Genomic DNA, 21706 nt, shown 5'->3' with positions numbered 1-21706 from the left:
GTTTTTTTAAGAATTAGAAATAAAGTATGCCTAATGATAAATCTACTTTAACTTATCTTACTTTTACTTACTCATAACCAAATTCCGTGACTTTATAATAGTATTGAGTCACTTTTATGGATATCAACCATTTCTTAACAGTTGTTCAATGAACCCATGTCATATTTCATTCTTATCTATAAGATGTTCACTAAAATTTCTTAATTCGTATTATGCCTGAAATAATTGAGAAATTAGTTTGTATTGTATTTGTTTCTTTTATATAAAATTAATTCCAAATGCTGACTAAAATAAATTATATATTACTCCCTTTAATAAATTTGCAGCCAAAAATATCTAGTACCTTAAAATTTTAAGTGAAAATAATGCTAAAATAACTTTGTACTCCTTGACTGGCATATTTGGTTTAAAAATCAGCAGTTAATTAAGAAAACAGTGAGGGGTGTTTAAAATAGACTATGAGAGACTGGTTTTGTTTGTTGGTTTGTTTTAATAGCTTGTATTAGCAAGTGTTTTATCACCCGAATTATGATGAGATACAAAGACAACCCAAGGTTTCATTGTCTGGTGTTTGGAAATGCTCCTGTTTTTCTGCTCCTTTGGGCATGCATATAATGAGCTCACACAGTGTTTGTTTTCCTGACCTCTGGAATAAAAAAGCAACCTGACACTAAAGACTGTGGTAAAGAACTGGGCTGCTGCAGATAGGTTTACTGGGATGTTTGCTGTCGCGTTTATTGAGCGGAAGCACTTTTATTCAGCATTTAAACTTTAGAGCAGATTCTTATGAGGAGCTGGGTAGTGGGGAGGGGAGCAATCACAGACCCAACATCCATCAGAAATTATACCAAAGTCTCCTTAGTAACAGAGAGCTCTTGTCACATAAAATCAGGCTAAAATTATAGTTTGTATGTATCTAATGGCAGAAACCGGGTGGTGTGGCTTCCCACAGCACGAGTTTTCACTTAGGATATTTTTCCGTGTACCAGAATCACTATATTACATACTCCACAATAGTGTAAATAAAAATGGTGACCTCTACACATGCCTTCACAACAGTCATTCATGTTCCATCTGCCCACTCAGAGATTACACAATTGTGCCGTACTTCCAAGTCTTCAGAACTGAGGACTTCTTTTTTTGTTTTTATTTTTTTTGAATTGGTAAAACTGATAATCAGAAGCAGCAGGGGAACAGACAGAAGCTCATCTGTGTCCATTCTATTTTCCTCAAAATGTATACCATTTGTGACTATTCATGAGGAATTAGATGATCATTGCTACTTTATTTTTCTTTATTTTAGAGATGAGGGAAGGGCAGTGTTGTCATGTTTTTAACAGCCATCAATCAATCAAATTAGTACCTAACCAGGGAGATCTGTGTGGTGGACTAGGAGAGACAAAGAGGGATCCGTACACTTTCTTGTCCCTAGGTGGAAATTTTCAGACATTGTTGTATAAACTCCAAGTGCAGGTAATTATCCTAGGAATTAAGCAGTGTGCTATACATTGAAAGTGCAACTTAACGAGCTTTCAAAGACATTCAAATAACTTATTCAGTGTCACAGAACTAAAGACCAAAAATATAACATCACTCTCAAACTACAATTAAAAAAAGCAATCAAGTCAAGGATGAAAGAACAGAATGCTGTAAACCAAAGTTTTAATCTCTCTCTGTAATCAGTCCAGGCTCAACATGTCAATAGGCTTCTGAAACACTGGAGAGGTGAGAAAGTTATACTGTAGCCTAGAACTGTTTCCAAGACAGCATCCTTAGACAACTGTGCCTGGGTTGCTCAGCAGTGATACAGCATGCCCAGTTTCTTGGGTCTGAGCTCTTTGATGTGTGTAGCTCTACCTAAGTGTATGCAATGCTCCTTACCACATGATTACTCTCCTCAGCTAATACAGACATCTCATAGCATCCGAGATATGATAATTCCAGCCTCTGTGTTAGATGATAAAGGACATAGTTAGAGTGGATATTAGATGTAGCTGCAATTACATCTGAGCAAGCAGAGCAAACCATCCCCACAGAGAGAGTGGTATGGGGAAGGGGCTCCAGATTGAGTGACAAGAAAAATCCAAAGATCGTTAGGTTTAAGGGTTCATCTGAATATACAGTTTATGGAGGAATTGGCCCCTGCAACCAAATCAATACAGAGGTAGACTGACGAAAGTGAGGCTCATAGTTCCTGTGTAGAAATGTATTGCTCCATTATGCTCAAGGTGATGGGCTGTGGTGGAGAATGAATTTATTGAACTCAAAGACATTTGAAAGTTTTTCTAAACTTTGCTGACTTACGAAATATCCATATTTGGCATAGACAGAATATTTAAATCCAGAAAAATTTGAAAAAAATCACGATGAGGTTATTATTATTATTATTATTATTATTATTATTGTATTGCAGCCTGTTTTTAGATGTGATGGCACATTTGGTGTCATTTAAGATTCTGTCCTCTTATACTGCAAGTACAGGGGATTGCAGAGAACAGGCCTGTGATAAATGACCTTTATCAGTGGGTAAGCTAAAGTAAATACTATTTGGAAGATGCTTGCAATATATGCTTTATATACTCTGTTTTGAATTTTGTCAGTATGGGTAAAATATTATAATCCAGAAACAGCTACAGAGGGATTTTCCCTGACAAAAGTGTGAGGAAAAATATTGTCTACTAATGATCTCATCTATAGAGTCTCACTCAGCATTTCCAACTGTTAAATACTCCTAAAGAAACAAAGTGTTGTGCGAAAGAGAAGAGGGTCTCTGTGGGAGGTTTTGCATTATGTCATAGTTGGAAACTGTTTCTGTGTAGAACCCAATGTGTTTTGACATTTTTTGGCTCTGGCTTGATTTGTAAAAGGGAGCTATTTCTGTAAGAGTCCATGATAGTGTCAAAATCAGTCTGAATTCATCATTTACTCTTATTACTCTGTGTGTGTGTGTGTGTGTGTGTGTGTGTGTGTGTGTGTGTAAGTGGTTACAGAAACTGCAAAGTTGTTCATTGTAGAAAACTTAGAAAGCTTTAAGGAAAATAAGAGAACAAATGAATATAGCATGGAAATCATAAAATTGTGTTCTCTTCAAAATTTGTTTATATCTCCAGGTTTGTGTGTGTGTGTGTGTGTGTGTGTGTGTGTAAGTGTGTGTGTGTATACAGTTACATAATGTATGTATATATAATGTATACATAATTATAATGATATGAGATAGTTTATTCTTATGTATTCATGTGTATATAATGAATGCATAATTATAATGATACAAGATAGTTTATATATTATTTATTTGTGTTTAATTTTATTTGAAAAGTATGTTTCTTTCTTCCTTATTATAATATCAGCTTAGCTAGTACAAAATATTCTATCCAGTGGGTGGGAATACAGAACAACAATCAAGTTCTTAACTACCATGCACAAAATCCTCACTTCAAACCTTAGAGGAGTGGAGCATTGTATCCTAACACTGTATTCCTCTAAGCATATTTCCACAGTTAAATGTTTTCATTATCTACATTTTGTTCTAAATTCTAAAATTAATATGGCCCTTTTGATAAATAAATTTCAATCCAAGACTGTAATGGCACTGAGTATGGTAACAAACACCCATAATTTCCACAAGCTGATGCAAGGAGATGAGATTAAAAGCCAGTCCAAAGAATTTCTATTTCAAAATAAATCACAATAACAGAGCAAAACAAATAACCCAAAAATGCAAAAAACAAACCACTAAAATATGTTTTGCTTTGAGCCTGACCTCTGGCTACAAGTTTCAACTTTTTCTTATTCTGAGAAAATCTGTAGAGAATGGCAAAAAATGAACATGCTTGACATTGAAAAATTACACATGGCTGCAATTTGTTAAACAAGTAATTATGAATGTGGATGCATAGGTACACTACAGCAAGACAGCAATACATAAAGTTCCGATTGCAAACCTTCTCCAGTGAATATAGAGCATGATCTGTAAGTAGGTCATTTGCATCATTAGAGAGGTGTTTTGTGTATGTGTGTGGGAGTGTGTGTGTGTGTGGGGGGGTGACTGATGCTTTGTTCAGTTGATAGAGTGTTGGTCTAGTGTATAAGAAGCCCTGGTCTTAGATACACAGTGTCACATAAAACCACCAGGGATGATGGTCCTTGCCTCTATTCCACCTCTGGGGAGGTAGAAGCAAAAGAACAGAAGTTCAAAATCATTTTAGGTGATGTAGGGAGTCCAAGGTTTTAGATACATAAGGCCCTGTCTCAGAAAAATAAAACAAAACTTAAGATCTTTTCACCAAATACAGTATTCATACATACATAGGCTTTCTTACCCTCCCCCACTCTCATTGTCTGACCTCTTCCTTTCCTTGCCAAAGGAATCAGGCACAACTTAGTATTTGCACTTCTTGGACGTATCTGAACTTGACATGCTTTCACTTCAAAATCAAACATTTTTTTTATTTGCTTTACATTATCCGTACAAATAAATAACCGTATAGAAATACTAGAAGACAAAAGAGCCTTCATATCGTGGGGAATGGGAGACAATTTTTCATCAAGATGTGGAAGCAGTTTATCAGAGTGTAAAATTCTGATTCATTTAGTATATTAACAAAATAACAAAAGAAACTGTCAACAAGAGAGGGTGGTGTTTGTCTGAAGAGTTTTATAGAACTGAACTCCTAAACCTCTGCAGAAACATCACTGTGTCTCCAAATTGAAAAGAGGAGAGAAACCAAGGACTAGTGTGCAACTGCCTTACTCTAAATCACAGCTGCTTAGCAACTGACGGATGTAACAGATGGTCCAGGTCTAGACAGTTTGTTCTTGGCCTTGTATACAGAGAATTGAAAATAAGGCCTCACACAGGTGTGCGAAGGAAGCAAGATAACATGATTTGGAGCAAAGGGATAGTGCAGATCAAGACAAACAGCATGTTTTTTTTAAAGGGTTTAAGGAAAGGATGGGCCAGTTACTAAGAAATGGAGTTTAGATGGTCCTCTACTTTCATTGATGGATTAAGTCATATACTCTTTTTATCCACATGTCCATATCCCTTTCCATAATGAATCTAAATGTTGGTCCATTTGGTGGGATAAGAATAAAGACATTTTGTGATTCCATCACTGTTTTAGTTTCTGTAGAAACATGAATCGTGATTTCTTTCTCTTTCCACTCCGTAATTTTACATGGTTTGTAAAAAACTCATTGCTCAAAACAATAATACTCACAACAAAAATCATGAAGTATAATTGACCCGAACTCTTGCTGATCAGTATCTCACCATTACCTCTCAGAGGAACCTTCTTGATGTTTGTCAGCAATTTCTTGCATTTCTTATGCCCTTTTACAATCTGAGTGAAACAAGCCTTTTCACTTAACTGTCTTCACCCTGTTATTTTAGTCTGAGCTAAATGTCATTAACTGTTTGATTTTTAAAATTTCTTTAAAAATTCATACGTATGTATTCAATGTATCTTAATCATATTCACACAACTCTATAGCCACTTCCAACTTTGTTTTGTCCTCCTAAATACATCTTCCTCCAAACTCCATGTTCTCTCTCTCCAACTCACTGGGTATAATTGGTGCTGCCTGTGAGTACATGGCTGTGTCCTCATCTCCCGAGGTATAGGCGGTCTACCAGTAAACAAAATATAAGGAAAAGTGCCCTTCTTCCAGCAACCATTGACTACCACTAACATGGCGGACCCCGGGAGTCCCCCTCTCCTGTACTAAGGAGCTCCTCTGGCTTGAGCTGCTGTGAGTTCATGTGTGTACCAGCCATTCGTGTTCAGAGACAAGCACTTCTGAGCACTCTTCTCACCCACTCTCTTAAATTTTCTTCTTCTGTCTGGAGATGGTCCCTGCAGTTTGTTTTTCTTCCTTTCTTCTGATTACAGAATTTCACTCATTTTTACCCTCAACTCTGGTGGGGTTTTTTTTTTTTTTGTTCTTGTTGTTGTTGTTTGATTTAGCTTTGTTTTCCCTGAGATTTCCAAACTTCAGATCTTTTGTCCTTCAGATGTTATGTTAGCTTTAAAGTTTTTATGAAACATATCTTAATTTTGATGACAAGTTAATGTCATTTACTACGTAGCTCCTTTGGCCTTTTTGTTTACCTGCATCTCCTTTGCATCATGACTATGTGGCAAAGCAGTTAGCAGCCTGTCTCACAGTCAATGAGCCCTTTAAAATTTTTTCCATTAATGTATTATTTTCTACGGTCTCCCATAATTTATTTTGTTAGCAATGCATTATATAATAATGATTAAAAAGCTTTAAAGTTTGAAATACAATCAGGTGTGTGTGTGTGTGTGTGTGTGTGTGTGTGTGTGTGTGTGTGTACATATCCTCATAGCACTTCACTTAAAATCCCTAGGAGGGAAAACATACTCGCAGACAGCAGATAAATGGTTTTCATGAGGCACAATGGATAGTCTTGAGAAAGAAGATGAAATCCAAGGAACAATGGCCCTCAGGAATACTGTGCATGTAACAACTGCAGCAGGGTCTGAAAGCTTGGAAGTTATGGAGTAGCTTTTCTGAGTAACTGAATATTCACAGAGCCAAGCTCCATGACCTTGAACCCAGCAGATATTTTCTGCTGAATGTGATCTTATTCGAAGAGACGTCAAATTATCCTTTTCTGTTGCCAAGAAAACCTCAAAGCTTTCAAACCGCTTTGTTTTAAGAGCCGCCTGAAATGTGCTAAGGCAGCCCACAGGATGGAGACCTCAGCTCACTGCTGAATTGCTTGGAAACGTAGAACTTTCCATTCTGTGAAGAGTTCTGATGGTTCCCAGTTGCATGGCAAGTATAAAAACAACTTTGACCCGAGGCAGGAAGGGCTCGAAGGCTGCTTCTGTGTCTTTCTTGGATCTGAGCTAGACAAAGAATAAAAGTTTTGTTTTATTGAAGAGAATAGTGAGACCTGCCAGAGCAGAAGGTGTTCAGTTTTTACCCACCTGCTCATTCTCTCCTTCCAACATCCAAAGAGCCTGCTTTTCAATTAGCCAAACAAGCAGTGATAAATGAGAAAGACAGAGCTGCAACTCTTCAAATGAAACACATTTGAAGAAAACACAAGCAAAATATTTCTAAAAACTGTTGAAAGACCTGGAGGAGACAGGAACTCCACACAGAGAACAACAGAGCCAAAATACCTGGGCTCAGGGGGAGCTGCAGGGACCACTACTCCAACCAAGGACCAGGCATGGAGAGGACCTAGACCCATCCTTCAAAGGAAGCCTATACGCTATTAAATTTTCAAGTGGGTTCTTTAGTAAGGGGAGTAGGGGCTGTCTCTGACATGAACTCAGTGACAAGCTCTCTGATCACCTCCCTCTGCGGGGAGCAGTCTTGCCAGGCCACAGAGAAAGATGATGCAGCCAGCCTTGATGAGACCTGAGAAGCTAGGATCACATAGAAGGAGAGGAGGTCCTCCTCTATCAGGGGACTAGGGAAAGGGTATAGGAGGAGGAAGATGGAGGGTGTGTGGGACTGGGAGGAGACAAGGGAAGGGGCAGTAGCAGGGATACAAAGTGAATAAATTGTAATAAATAAATATATAAATAAAATTAAATTAAAATAATTGTTGTGTGGCAGCATTTGTGATGAGGCTTTTAGAGTTTGTCTGGGTTAAAATCCTGAGCCAACTGTTTATTAGAGTATAGCAGTAAGGAAAGCGGAAATCGGTATTGTACATAAAACTTTCAGTTGTGTCAACGTGGTGAAGAAAGATGAGCTTGTCAGAGAGAAGCAGCTGATGGATGAGGCATTGGCTCTTCTCATAAACTATTTTGGGATTAGATTTTGTTTTGTGTCTTTATTTTTCTCCCATGACTTCCTTCCATGACCTTCGCCTTGAAGTTCAGTATCTCTGTCTTTCATGTTGATAGTGAGATATTTAGTGTCCATAATTTTTTCGTCTGTTTCTGAATAGTTACTAAGAACTGCTCAAGGCGGACATTCAAGGTCTGGGAAATTTGCCCCCTTTGAATGCTTAAGTTTTTTGTTAAAAAAATAACTAAACCATATATATTTGTGCAAGGAATTCTAGTGAATGGCTGTATTTACAATCATCAGATAGTAATTTAGCTTAGTTTGTTGTGGTTTACTGTTGTTGTTGACAGGCTTTGTGTAACTGTTAGCGATATGTAGCCATTTATTGCTTGAAAGATGATAATACTTTTGGGAGGAGAATGGGCAATGTCAGTAAGTATTTTTAGCTTTTTCTGTTTTCTAAAGGTGCTTTGTATTCATCTATTCATGCCACTTTCCTAAGGTATTGGTCCCTAAAAAGAAATCTTTGAGCAACTCAGATGTGTGTTAGGAAGGAGAGAATGTAAGCACACTTAAGTGTCACTACTTAATCTAAATGATTACTAGTTAATCAAGTAATATGCAAGCATGACACTATAACCAAGCAAACCACACAAAAGCTTAAAGCAGCATTGGTTTTGTGACTTTTCTCATAACTAAATTGGTACAGAGAAAGTCATACTACTACACACTAGAGGTGATAGGATCTGTGTCTTTAAACCTGTTGTTCTCTACTATCCTAGCATATTAAAGTGATCCCAGGAGCCAGGCCAAAGGTAAGCAGTTATGGTGGAGAGTGAGCTCACTTCTGCGCATCATTCATTTTAAAGTCCTTTGGTAATTTTAGTGTGATTTTAAACTAATAGCTATTTAAATATTAAGTATTTTGACATATTCCCTCAGCCTAATGTATCAGGGAATACAATGGTACCTCATCATTAAGATCCATGACATGTATTTGATTTTCTTTTCATTGTAAAATATATGTAGAGAATAGAGGAAGCCTAAGTAAGAGAAGTTCTGGGTAAATGTGTTAATGGGTAAAGCCAGATCAAGGATCCCAGTACCTCAGCAACATGGGAATGACAAAGCCTTTTCCATCTGAGACAGAAAGCCTTTCCCAGGTCTATTTGTGGATGTTGACTGTATGTGCTGAAAATGTCTACCACAGCCTTCTCCCCCTGATGTTTATGACCTTGATATTGCTCCCTACAAAACTTGCTCCAACTGAGATTAGCTAAACCTGCTTCCATGATTCTGATGTGTATAATATCCCCAACTCCTCATTTATATATATGTAATAACCCTCCTCCTTCCTTCAGTTGTATGTAATAACCTTGCCTCCCTGCTTGTTTGTATGTAATAATCTTCCTCCTTGATTAGCTATATTCAAAACCTCTGCCTTTCAATTCAGATTTATATAATAAACATGCTGATATTTATTATCAGATGTGCCTTGGCTTCATCAGCTTCATCTTTGTGTTTATCTTCTCTTCATTTTCTTGCCATCCCTGGCATTTCAAATCCCTGGACTCATGCTGTACATGCCAGTAGCACAAACTTTGGCAGGCATTGGGGGCAATGAAATCAATTTAAATAAAAAAGTTACCTGACTTTTAAGTAAGACTATCTGAACATTAGACTCAAATTCTTAGTAGAGTATATCAAAGTTGCAGAAATCAAGTTTTGAGCATGATAAGCTTAATACTAATTTAAATATTCTGAAGTAGTGGGTGTAATTACTTCATGCGGGATGGTAGCTGGAAAATAGTTTGGGTAATATGAAAATTTAAAGCTGTGTTTTTAGGACTCCTCTATGAGTTATAAATCCTGGGTTCATAGATTATATTAGAACAGAACATCAGGATGTGACTCTGGCTGTCCTTCATTCTTTAAAATGGATATTTTTTTTCTATCAGAAACTACAAATAGATTTAATCAAAGCCATCAAAAACATTCAGAGTGCAGAGACATGTAGTAGAAAGAACATGAAGTTTTGAGTTAGCCAGATCCTAGTGCAAGCCATTCACTAAAAAATGCCATGCTGAGCAGCCTTTGCCAACTTTATTTCAGTGGAACTGAGTCTTCTTATCTGTGCAATGAAAATGTTGAGTTTGGGTGATGTGCCATTGGTGGATCATGAAGTCAATTTAGAATCTGTGTTACGAAGCAGAAGGTGACAGAATCAGTGGCAAGGCCGTGTATTGGTATTGTCTATGGGACTTAAGCACCCAAAAAGAATAGATTACAAGCTCTTTAATTAGAGGACCCTTGCATTTTTAGAGTTTTGTGATTTGCTGGCAGGGAAGATATATAGTATGAGGGGCAAAAGTAAAGCTACTTATGTCACGAATAGGATAAAATGATTTTAAATATTCGTTCACATAGTGCCAAGGCAAAGAATTTCTTAAGAAAATTAACTTGTTTCAACATAGAATTTGTTTACTAACCAAAAATCCAAAAATCACAAAAGCATTTATGCTGGTGAATGTGCAGTGCATCCTATTCTTGAGACAAAATCCCTTGCACTGTGTGTGATATATAAATGAATGTATTATGAATCGCAACCACTGACTGAAGAGGAGGTATTATTCAGGCAGGCAGAATGTTCTCTAGCCATCAAATTACTTCCAAAAAAATGCAAACTTGTGCTCTCTTTTGCAATTGCATTGTTTATACTTCCACCCTCCCCTTCTTTTTAGCATTTCAAGCTCAGTATTGAGAAGTCTGGTCTTTCCATGGAAACTAAGCATATGGATGTACAATACTTAGAAAAAGAAAGAAGAAATCCAATAGCAAGAAAAAAAATTACATTGACCTTAAAGCTGTATGAAAAAGCCATAATGGTACATTTTCAAAAGCATGTTGAAGTCCAACTGCAGATGAATAGAAAATGCTAGAACCATGCCTTTGCTGTTAGTGTACCTATCCTTCCATCAACTATAAGTTCAGAGTAGAAAACTATTAACAGCCCATGCTTTCCTAATGACATACAGGCATAACATATTATATGTCTGGTAAGCTGAAAAGGAAACAGGATGTAAGTGCAGAGATGAGCATACCTGATCTCTTTGTTGAGAAGTAAACAAGTGTGAGTGGCAAAGGGAAATAGCAGCCCTAGATGTCTCATGAGATTGCTGCGATGATTCCACTGCCAATGAGGAAATGGAGGAAAGGACCTATGTTGATGCCCATCATTCTGGACTGACATTCAACTTTACAAGTTTGTAAACTAAACTTTCCATGCTTTGATTCTCCAGTGCTCACTAAAAGGAAGGTATATGTTGTGGTGAGGTTTCTTTGCTGCTTAGAAAGCTAAATCCATCATAGAATTTACCATAAAAGAAAAATATAACAGTTAACCATTAGGAGCTCTATCTTTTTTTTTAATTTTAATTTTTTCTTTGCACTTTATTCATTATATATCCCAGTTGAAGCCCCCTCCCTCAAATTCCCCTGGTCCCACACTTCCTCTTCCTTCCATCCCCCTCCCCTGGTCCACTGAAAGGGGGAATTAGGAACTTTATCTTAATATTATGAAACTGGAACAAGAAGATGCAGTGCAGCATACAGATTTCTGGTATGTTCTGAGTTAGTTTTAAGAATCTTCTTGCTGCAAGAGCAACTAGTCAAGAAACCCAGCTTGTACCCAGTTACAGATAACCTGAGAAACATTTTCTCAATTTATGAGCCTTCCTTTTCCAAGGCCCATGATAATATTTACAATTCCATAACACAATTAGATTTCTAATATGTTTCACAGTTCCAGAAAAATTAGCTGAAATCAGCTGATGTTCACTATTTCATTTGTTCTTGAGATCTAAAAATTATTTTACAGATAAAACTTAAAGGGTAATGGTAATAGTGTTTACATCCCAGGGAAATGATTTTTTTGTATTCTTTTATTTTTGAGATTATAATACAATTACAATGTTTCTCTCTCCAATTTTCTTCCTCCAGACTCTCCCATAAACCCTCCTTGCACTTGTTCAAATTCAAGGCCTCTTTTTCATTCTTATTACATATTAATAAAAGTATATATATGCACATATATTCTATATGTAATAATATAACACATATATTCTTTAATATAACCTTCTCAGTCTGTACAATGTCACTTGTATGTATGTTTTCAGGGCTGACCATTTGATATCTGAAAAACAATTGTTATGTTATTCCTAATATTATGTTATAAAATTAACTTGCTGACAATGCCAGACTCTAATGATTGAGTAGGGCATCTTTCACAGTGAGCACCCAATTGTGTGTGTTTTATAATCTGCCCCTTCACACTATTTCAACCACAGAAGATTGATCCCATATTAGACACATTGCAAATTGACGTAATCAAAATTTCCTTTTGGGGAATTGATAATTTGAAAGGTATCATTTATAACTTAATATTGAAATTTACTAGAGCCAGGTCACGTGACTGATACAATTACAGAGTGTTGTTCCTATAAACATATTTTTGTTTTGTCCCAGGTGTGGGACTTATTCAAATAGTTCACAGCAGCAGACTATTTGCCTCTTGTTGGCTCTGAGAAGATTTCTTTGCCAGCTGTGGATAGTTTAAACCTGAGGACTCTGAAAAGAGTAATTCAGAGCCCAGGGAGTGTGGAGTGTAAGAAAGAACAATGCTGTTCCTGCTTCTACCTTGATGCTCCTAGTTGTTGTTGTAAAAAAAGAAGATGGAGATCTCCCAAAACAAGGATTGGAGTGGCTCCAAGGAACACGACGACCTTGATCAGCACGAAGCAGCTAAGAAAGAATTGTGCCCCCTTGTCCACTAACCCTTCCTCCTACCCTGTGTTGGAGTGATGGAAGGGATAGAAGGGTGGAGTAGGGAGAAAACATAAGAAATGTAAATAAAAGAGGGTTTTTTTTTTAAGTATACTTACAACAGAGGATACCAGAATTTCTTCTATAGAGAGCTTGAGTTTACTAGAGTGTATTTCTTTTCCAAGATGTAGTGGTTTAATAACACAGTTTATTCTGTGAGACAGCTCAGAAATCCAGATAATTGAGTCAGAATATTTATACTTAAGCTAGAAGTAGAAGATGATTGAAACAGAGAAACGCATCCTTGGAAGAACTTAGGATAAAGGTTCCCAAATGACATGGAGAAACTTGGATAAGAGGTACTGTATGTGTTCATTCTAACTATGATCATTCTAACTATGAAACTTGGGCTTGGAGAGACACTCACAGATTAAAATGATAATCATGTCATTGTTATTCAGACAGATGCTCATTTTTCAAACATCTGAAAATGTTTGAAATATATATAAAGAAATATATAGAGAATATAAATATAAATATAAAGAACTGAACCCAGAGTACAAGGAAACTAGATCAACTGATCCTTGTATAATTTTATTGTAGAAGCATTTATAACCACAACTTTATTCATTTAAACTTATATCAAGTAATATTACTATTTTTTGCAAATATATCACATTTTATAAAAGTTCCATTTGTATGAGGAAGTACCTCATATTAGGAGAATAAAATAACCATCACATTTATTCTTCTGGAACCTCAGTAAAACCCATTGTAGGTATTCAATCTGAGCTAAGAAAGACAAATGACTCAAACATAAATTTTATGTTTAAAAAGAATACCTCTCTGTATTGTCTTTTCTGAATTTTATATCCTCATCAAATAAGAGAAAAGCTAGCTTCAAAAGTGTGTGGGGTTAGAGGTTGCTTTGGAAGATTCTATTAAGTGCAACATCCATCAGAAAGACATTTTACCCCTGGCATGTTACACGATTTTATCAGCAGGAAAGCAATACTGTGGGCACATGGTTCGGCCTCAGTAAATGTTTATTGAACAAATTGAAAGAACAGTGGCTCAATAAATCAAGAGCCTGCATAGCCATAGTGTTTTAGAATGCAAAGAAACCCCAGTGATCGCTTAGTCCATGCAAGTTGACATATTAGTAAGGAAAATGAGACTCAGGGAGCACAGGGGGAGCAAGCACAAAGCTGAAGGGGGCCTAGGAGAAACCAGTGTTCAAATCTCATTCTCAGTTCAATGGTTTCTCTTGAGAACATAAAAAAGTAGATAAATAAAATGCAAAAATGACAAATTCGTACACCATTCAGGTACATTCAACCAGAGAAAAATCGCCATGGTGTTTCCTTTCCTTTCTTCTATTTAATATTTCTAATCATTTTGGACTTGAACCCTAATTGACTGAAATGTTTTTAAATTTTTTGTTGTCATAGTGATATTCAGGGTAATAAAAGATCTGGTAAAAGCTTGTTTTTGAAAACTATTCAGCAGTCTTTTAAATCAAAGTGATTACTTTGGTAGTAATAACGATCTATAATAGTCTCAGTAATTAATTGTCTACCAAAATACCAGGCTTGATGTTATGCGTGCCAAAGCATATTCAGTGGATATTATTTTCATAAGTGTTTGGAAATTCTGAAAACAAGAATCTAAATAGACTCCTTTATAAACAGAAGTCCCCACATATCCAGCTTTCTGCTGTAACATTTACTGGAAGATAACAAAACTATCATAAGTTATTTCTGGTCCATTGTCCAATCCCCTACTTCTCACCTAAGCACCAAAGGGTAGGTCACTAGAGGGAAAAGAAATATGAGGTAATAGGTGTTGTAAGTTTGCACTTTTCACAGACACCAGTGTTACTCAAAGGATGCTTTCTGGTCTCCAGTTATCCAACAGCCATAAGTGATAGGTTTTGTGAGGGTTAGAAAAAAGAGATACAGTGGATTGACGTGGAAAGAGTACCCCAAGCAGTTCCTCAGCACTGGAGGCTCCATTTAAATGTCTAAGTCACAGTCACTCCCAGACCAATTTTATAAATATCAAATATGGTACTCTTTAACTCATCTCCTCCTTGCTAGTTTGATGAGAATGGAGGCCCTGGGGCCTTTTTATTGGTACATTTTTAATACCTAGGATATTGCCTCCTACTACTGGTATCAAATATGTAATGGTAAAATAAATAATGACAGTTAATCTTACTAAAACATTCAGCACTAGATGCTTTGCATATGTCACCTTTGGATACAATACGTTTTCCCATATCTTAAAATCAAAATCTTACCACAAATTTCCATGGTCTATTCTTATTCTTTATTTAAAATAAAAGATATTCTGCATACCAAGTTCTCTAGCTTAAACTGGTTTTGCTGTAAGCCACTTTCTCATTTCCATTATCTTTTTTTATTTCTTGCATTGTTTTATTTTTTATGTTAATTACAGTTTGTTTACTTCGTATCCCAGTTGTAGCCCCCTCTCTCATTCTCTCCCAATACCATCCTCCCTCCCTTGTCTCCTCCTTGCCCTGCTCCAAGTCCAATGATATGGGAGGTTCTCCTCCCCTTCCATCTGAACCTAGCTTATCAGGTCTCATCAGGACTGGCTGCAATGTCCTCCTCTGTGGCCTAGCAGAGCTGCTCCTCCCTGGGGGGGGGGGGGGGGGGAGAGTAAAGAGCCATCCACTGAGTTCATGTCAGAAACAGTCCCTGTTCTCCTTACTAGGGTACCCACTTGGATAATGAGCTACATCCGAGCAGGGGTTCTAGGTTATATCCATGCATGGTCCTTGGTTGGAGGTTCAGTCTCATAAAAGACCCCTGTACCCAGATATATTTGGTCCTTGTGGAGCTCCTGTCCTCTCCAGGTCTTTCTAACTCCCCCTTCTTTCAAATGATTCCCTGCACTCTGTCCAAGGTTTGGTTATGAGTCTCACTCAGCATATATAGACATATAACATATAACAAATAAAATGATTTACTTTCTATTAGCTTATTTAGTAACTGAAGATTTAATTGGACATGAATTTTTTTTAGTTTATTTATTTATTAGTTACCATTTATTAACTCTGTATCCCAGCTGTATCCCGCTCCCTCATTCCCTCTCAACCCCTCCCTCATTCCCTCATCTCCTCCCTGCCCCTTTCCAAGTCCACTGATTGGGGAGGACCTCCTCCCCTTTCATCTGACCCTGTTTTATCAGGTATCTTCAGGACTGGCTGCAAAGTCCTCCTCTGTGGCCTAGCAGGACTGCTCCTCCCTTGGGAAAGGGAGGAGCTCATAGAGCCGGCCAGTGAGTTCCTGTCAGAAATAGCCCTTGTTCCCCTCACTATGGGAAACCAATTGGTTACTGAGCTACCACGGGCTTCATCTGAGCAGAGGTTCTAGGTTATATCCATACATGGTCCTATACCACTCCTAGGCATATACCCAAAATTTGCTCAAGTACACAACAAAGACATTTGCTCAACCATGTTTGTAGCAGCTTTATTTGTAATGGCCAGAACCTGGAAACAACCCTCATGTCCCTCAATGGAGGAATGGATACAGAAATTGTGGTACTTTTACACAATGGAATACTACTCAGCAATCATAAATGAGGAAATCGTGAAATTTGCAGGCAAATGGTGGGATCTAGAGAAGATCATTCTGAATGAGGTATCCCAGAAGGAGAAAGACACACATGGTATATACTCACACATAGTGTTATAAGATGATAAACGTAATGAAATCTATACACCTAAGGAAGATAAACAAGAAAGAGGACCCAGGATAAGATGATCAATCCTCAGTTAGAAAGACAAATGGGATGTGCATTGGACGTAGGAGAAAACAAGTAACAGGACAGGAGCCTACCGCAGATGGCCCCTGAAAGACTCTACCTAGCAGTGTATCAAAGCAGATTCTAAGACTCATAACCAAACCTTCAGCAGAGTGCAGGGATTCATATGAAAGAAGGGGGAGTTAGTATGATGTGGAAAGGATAGGAGCTCCACAAGGACCAAATATATCTGGACATGAATTTCAAGAGGCAAAGATTTCTAGGTTGTATTTTATTTTATTTTTATTGTCTGAGACAATTGATCTCATTTAATTTAATAATATAAACTACAAGTAATTGTCTTTGTTCAGTCAAGGGTACTTTTGCTATGGTAGTCTTGTGTACTTCTGAAGGAGAGAAACAAATGAAGCAGGTCTTTAACTCAAACTTGTATGTAGGTGTTTTATAACTTATTGATTTAGGTTTCTGATTTGTAATGAATGAAATCTTAGAATTGCATGTCTATGGTAAAGCCTTACAAATTTATGCAAATAAGGATTACATATGAAAACAAAATAATCCAGAGAAATAGTATAGAGAAAGGAAATTGGTTTGACTAGTCTTTGAACAAGTGTGGGTGGTAGGGGTTTGCTCTGTTCATTATTGCTCTTAAAATGCCATATACTTTGCTTGGAGATTTTTTAATTTAGTAAGGTTCAGAGAGATCTTAATTATGATTGTAATCAAATTAATTAGATTATGCCCCATGCAGGAAATAAAAAGTAATATTGTCTTGAGAAAATTTTATTGAGACTTGGGAAGTCATACAACTTTTTTGTCCCTCTTATGTAGTTGAATAATTTATTTATTTATTTATTTATTTATTTATCTATCTATTTATTTAGTTGTTTGTTTATTTATTTATTTATTTATTTATTTATTTATTTATTTATTTGTGTATTGAAAAGGATCCATATGCTGGACCTACCACCCAGCTAAATATGTGACTTATCTGTAAGGCTTTTCTAAAAGATAAATTTCTTTATAGGTAATCAAAAAAGAGTCTTTATCACATTGAAATGATGTTAATTGTCTAAAGATGTGATCTCTAATATGTGAAGATACTATCCTATCCCCAAGGCCTTATTTGGAAAGTTTAAAACATATTTTGGGATTTAATATAGAAGCATTTTATCATTCTGGAAATACTCAGCCATTCCATCTCCTGTATAGAGTTCTTAGAACAGTCTGGCTGACCAGTGCTGAAGCCCAGAGTTACTTGCCTCCTTGGCACTAGCAAGAACACAGTTTCTTAGTGTCTTATTCATGTCTTTAGCTCATTGTCTTAGTTTTCAGCAGGGAATAGAGTCTGTTGTTTTAACATGCTATAGCTAAGAAGCCATTGTTCCTGTTACTATCACAGATTTGTTTGGGTGGCTTACATGAGAACTCAGGTTTATTTCACCAAATTTAACTTTGTACAAGTCAGACTACCAAGAACATATAGAATTGTGATTCTTCTGTTGAACTTTCTTTCAGGAAAGTAGAAGACCAAGGATTATTTATTTTCATCCCAATTTTTAAAATATAGTATAGGATTCAAATCCAATGAGACTCTTTTAGGACACCCCTTTCAAGTTTATAGTAACATAAAGCAAAATAACAAAGCTCTTAGATAAATGTTCTGCTCTTCTAATTGGCTTGTTTTTAAAACTCTGGGCCTTGACCTATAACATATCTGTAATTAACAGTAGTTTGTCTTCATCTTGACAACAATCAGTTAACGCTATTATATTATGCATACTAAACTCTTTGCTAAACTTAATGTGCTTGTTATGAAGAAAAAATTATGTTTATTAGTATTTACTAAAAGGTATTTTTAAATGTAACTATTAAAATATTACTATTACTATTGTTTTAGTTTTCATTAATAATTTTACCATTAATATGTGCAACATTTTTATATCACTCTTTTAATAAAGAAAATGTTTTATATTTAATTTTCATTCAGTTTTATTTCTGTGTCTGAGTTTTTTTTCTATGTACTGTCTGTGTGTAGGTGCCCTCAGATACTGGAATGGGATGTTTTAGCCCCTGAATCTGTAGTTAGAGATGGTTGTGAGCTGTCTAATGGGGTGCTGGAAACCAAACCCAGGTCCCTGGGAAGATTAGCAAACTCTTTTAACTGATGAACCAATTCTCTCTAACTCCAAGGAGAAAATATTTGGTTAGGATAATTTAACTTCTGCTCAGTCATCCAGATGATTTAAATTTATGTTGAAAACACATACCACAAACTGTACAATCATAAACACAATTAACTGAATTTTTGCTCTGTCAGCATACTACAACCAATACCCTAATTAGAAGCAGACCCTTGTGAACTCTACTAAGGGCTGCTATTGTCCTAATTTATAATAACAGAGAAAGCTACTTTTTCTTGCTTTAAATCTTTTTATGCATAGAATTAGAAGCCCACTGCCTTTTGTGTCTGGCTTTTCCATTACTGTTGGTTTTGCTTTGTATTATTGCTCCTAGATTTATCTGTATTATATTATATAGTGTATAGATAACCAAACCTGAGGTTATATATTCTCTTTGCTGTTGGATACCTCACAAAGATGTGAAGTCAAAAAGATGTGAAATGGAATTGCCTCTTAAAGTGTGAGAACAATATTGAGGTACTTACATAGAATCTGACATATGCTTCCCTCATTCTCAAACAATTAACTCTCATTACTAAGACACTTTCACAAACCTATTACTGTGATTTTCTGTCACCTCCAAATGCTACTCAACACTCCTTTTCACCAGTGACCTAGCATTATCATACAGTGACTGAGGTTGTAGGCACTAGCCTTCTGCTACTGTGTACCTTAAACACGGACAGTCATTCAGATGCTATAGATTTTATTTTCTTAGTAATGTACAATGGAAGGGTGGAATTAGAAGGAGTGCCTCTAAAGCATCTCCCATGCAAAGACTTAGGCAGACTGATAAGTGAGACTATAAAATATTAGCAGGTTTACTTCAGAAAAGTATAGTTCAAAATCTGGAATTCCCATGGGATCGTAGTGTCAGCGAGAGTTGTTGCAGTTCTTCAGTTTTCCTCTCTCACCTTCTCATTAATAGTGTATAAGAATTAATTAATTAATTAAAATATTAAGTATCAATAAATTAAATAAGAGTTAATTAATAAAATAATGTTAATATAGTTATAGATAATATAGCCATCAATAACTTTGTCAAATTTTGGTGGTTTTTATTCCTTGTTTTTTTATCAATTTGTTGGTTGTGAAGTGATATTTGTATATAAGTTGATTTCTCCATATTTATTCCAATGAAAATATCCATTTATATTATTTATATGGTTATTGGGGAAGCTGTTCATTTATTCTGCTCATTTTCTCTATTATTTGTCTTTTAGTATTGATTTGTTGGAGAGTGTGCTGGGTGCTATATTGTAATTATTTGTAATTGATATGAAATGAATATATTTTCTTAGATTTTTATTTAATTTCTTGTACTTTGTGTCCTTACTTATCTTAAATTTCTTCTACTACTGCATAGGCAAGTTGCCACATCTCATTCTCATTTGTATCTTGGCTATTTGGGATACTTTGTTTTTTCTGTAGAATTTGTAAAATCAACTTTTTTTACATTAATTTAAAAATCCTTTTGGAATTGTTGAGGTTTTATTGAATTTATAGATTTCATTAAATTTATTAAAACAGTATTTCTAAGGCTTATGTAGAACTCTGTGGTCTTTCTAAGATATATCACTAAACACCAAAACACTTCCATGGATTATTTTGTTTGTTAAATCACACAACAATGATTCGTTAATAAGCCATTATTGTCCTCAGTTGTATTCTTTATCATGTTCACATGCTTTTCTTGTTCTCAGTACTAGCTGTGACTTTCAGCATGGTACTTAATGGAGTTGTTGTTAATCCCTGCCCTGGTTCTGATCTTAAAGAGAGTATTTTCCTTTCCAAAATCAAATGTGCTGTGGGTCTTAGAATATTTGCCACATTTATTCCGCTGGGGAGTCAAAGGTGTGTGCCAGTTACCAGCATCAGCAGAGAGATGCCCTCTCTTTTCCTGTAGACTCTCAGCAGCCCAGAAGGATCAGTTTCACTAATCATTTCAGACACTGAAAGTTTTAAAAGGTTCATCATTTTCTTAAATGACAGATACCAAATGGTCAAAGCAAAATCTAAACACATATTTTATTGAAACAGTTGTCAAAGTCAAACTTAAGAGACTCAGATATTTTTACTCTAATCATTCTGACATAGGAATGATTCATTGCATATTATTAAAAAACAGTACTAGCTCTAACGCTTGGGAGGTGCTTTTAAATGTAGGTAATAAAGCAACTTCTTAATATGAATTAGGTTGTCTTTCCTGTGACTCTTACTTATAATTTGGTCTGTTTTCCATGCATGCTAGATGTCAGCAATTATTTGCAGTCGTCACTGAGGATTTTGACAGGAATAGTGAAGTGGTCTACCAATGAGTAGCTGCTTCAAAAAAGTCAGGTCATCTGGCTTTAAGGAGCTGAAACCTTGAAATGAGCTCTGAGCCAGTCTATGGCTTGAGTTAAACTAGCAAATCATAGTAGTCCTGAGAAGCCATTGCCTTGGTAGGTTTTTTGGCATATATCTATAATTCTACTGCTCAGATGGCTAAGGCAGGAATACTGTGGCTGGAGGCCAGCCTGACTTCCATAGTGATTGTCTCAAACAAAACCGAAAATCAGAACAGAGGAGAAAAAAAATCTTTTGCCAGGGGAAGAGTAAAATTTCTGATTTCTGAATGCTTCAAGGTATATTACCAGCAAAAACAACAAAACAGTTTTTTGTTTGTTGTTTCTTTCTTTGATAGTACTTATAATCCTCTAAATATAGTTTATCACAAGCTGATTTCTAGCAAAAGGCCTCTTTTGTTGCTTTTCATTTTTATTTCTTTAGGACTTTTTTGTTATCATTGTTTTTTTTTTGTTTGCATGTGTTTCGGCATATGAACGTCATTGTGTAGGAAGTCAGGGGCACGTTAGACTTACATCTTCCTTTGGTTACCTTCCTTTACTGCTGGAAGAAGGCTGCTCTCTCCAAATGGTCACATTTCTTTTTGATCTGTCTGTCATGTGGTGGGATCCACACTGAAACTTCTAAATATACCAAAGACTGAGCTATGCTCAGAACGTTGAGACTTTATTTGCATGCTGCTCCTATGATGTTATTGTGGAACTTTTACCATTCTCATTGCAGCCAGCACTACCATCTGCTTGGTAAGGGAATGAGTCAGCCACCCAGATGACTTCATCAGATTT

The 21706-nt window shown here is 36.2% G+C and overlaps 1 protein-coding gene across 26 annotated transcripts in view; it reads left to right on the top strand.

Moving 5' to 3' along the window:
* The window catches only part of Nrxn1 (neurexin 1), a 1203268-nt gene that overhangs the window by 413800 nt on the left and 767762 nt on the right, over nucleotides 1-21706 (top strand). The gene's annotated exons all lie outside the window — the stretch shown is intronic.

Source organism: Psammomys obesus, unplaced genomic scaffold, assembly GCF_907164565.1.
Source record: "Psammomys obesus unplaced genomic scaffold, mPsaObe1.curated_primary_1811, whole genome shotgun sequence".
NCBI classification, from domain to species: Eukaryota; Metazoa; Chordata; class Mammalia; order Rodentia; family Muridae; genus Psammomys; species Psammomys obesus.
Note: the sequence above shows the minus strand (reverse complement) of the source record. Positions and strands in the feature narration are given on the sequence as shown.